Raw genomic sequence first — 1,990 nt, 5'->3', positions numbered from 1 at the left:
TTTTTGCACAACCACTTCCAGCACCTTTCCATCTTGCAAAACCAAAATAACTGCTCTCCATTCCCTTCTCCCCTAGCCCTGCCATTCTGCCTTCTGTTTCTATAGATTTGACTACTGTAGGTATCACATATAAGTGGAATCATATAGTATTTGTCTTTCTCTGACTCCCTTATTCCATTGTTCCATTTAGCACAATGTCCTCAAGGTTCACCCATGTTGTAGGATGAGAATTTCATTTCTTTTTCAAGTTGAATAATATTTAATTGTGTGATATACTACATTTTGTTTATCTATTCATCCATTGATAGACTCTCAGAATAGTGTGGCTATAAATATGAGGGTGCAAATATCTCTTCATGACCCTGCTTTCAATTCTCTTAAGTATTTACTCAGAAATAGAATTACTGGATCATATGGAAATCCTATTTTTAATTTTTTGAGAAACTATCTTACTGTTTTCCATAGTGACTGTACCATTTTGCATTCCCATGAAGAATGTACAAGCGTTCCAGTTTCTCCACGTTCTTGCCAATGCTTGTTATTTTCTTGTTGTTGTTGTTTGTTTTTGGTAGTAGTCACCCTAATGGGTGTGAGGTGATATTGTGGTTTTGATTTACATTTCCCTAGTGATTGGCAATTTTGAACATCTTTTCATGTGCTTATTGGCCATATGCATATCATCTTTGGAGAAACGTCTATTCAAGTCCTTTGACCATTTTAAAATTGAGTTATTTGTTTTGTTGTTGTTGCTAAGTTGTAGGAGTTATTTTATATTGTGGATACTAACCTCTTATAAATATTTTCTCCCATTTCATAGGTTGCCTTTTCACTCTCTTGATTCTGCCCTTTAATGCACAGAAGTTTTAAATCTTGGTGTCTGATTTATCTATTTTTACTTTTGTTGTCTGTGCTTTTGGTGTCATCCAAGAAATCAGTGCCAAATCCAGGGTCATGAAGCTTCCCCACTTCTCTTCTCAGAGTTTTACAGCTTTAGGTTTTAAGTTTAGGTCTTACATTTAGATCCATTTTGAGTTAATTTTTGCACAGTGTTTAGCCTCTATAACCTTTTGAAATGGTTGATATCCTTGAACTTGGCTCACTCCTTTCTCCTCTAATTCTGACAAACTTTTCAAGTTCAGTGAATTTGCCTAAGATCTTGCATGTCAGATTTATCTCCAACTTAAAAGTGTATTTTGGTGACAGCTCCCAAGGGGCTACAAGAACTGGATGAGGCAGGCCCTGTACTGCATATAACTAAAGGAGATGATTTCTATGAAAGAACCTTGAAAAGTATAAAATGATAATCACATGTGCATGGAATAATATTGGTTCTACTGGAAGTACACACCAACCACACTTTTTGATTGATTTCTGTGAAGTGAAGATGGATAGGTATACTTAGGAATAGTGAGATTTAGGTAACTACTGAAGGATGCCTGTGCCAAATATATGATGGGACTAAATGAAATATTAATAAAACACAGGTGTGTGCATGTGTAATATATACGATATAATATATATGTATATAGTATATACGTATATACACACATACATATATGTATACTTTTTCTTTTATTCTCTTTCTTGCTTTTTTTTCTTTGCCTTCCGTCCTCAATAACTAGCCTGGTTTCCTTGCAAAGGTTTGTCTGCTCTAGAGCAAACTGAAATCAAATCAGAAGCAAAAGAACCCCTTTCAATGACCTCGAATACCTGTAGTTTGCATGGAAGGAAATGTAGTGGAAGTGCTCATGTGTGAGCCTTTCCTGGCAGGACATTTCTTCCCGGAAGCAGGGATAGGGCACAGTGTAGAAGCCATATGCTCACAGACATGACGGGAACTTAATTGGATAAGGGACAGGAGAGAGGCGTACTGATTGTGAGAAGCGGTGCTGAGTAGTTGGCAGGTGTGTTTGGGTGTGGGAGAAGAATTTGCATTTGGATAGGTGCCTGGATCTGAGGGTGGAAACTGGAAATTAGATAGACAGGTGCC

The sequence above is a fragment of the Mandrillus leucophaeus genome, unplaced genomic scaffold, assembly GCF_000951045.1.
Source record: "Mandrillus leucophaeus isolate KB7577 unplaced genomic scaffold, Mleu.le_1.0 Scaffold204, whole genome shotgun sequence".
NCBI lineage: Eukaryota > Metazoa > Chordata > Mammalia > Primates > Cercopithecidae > Mandrillus > Mandrillus leucophaeus.
Note: the sequence above shows the minus strand (reverse complement) of the source record.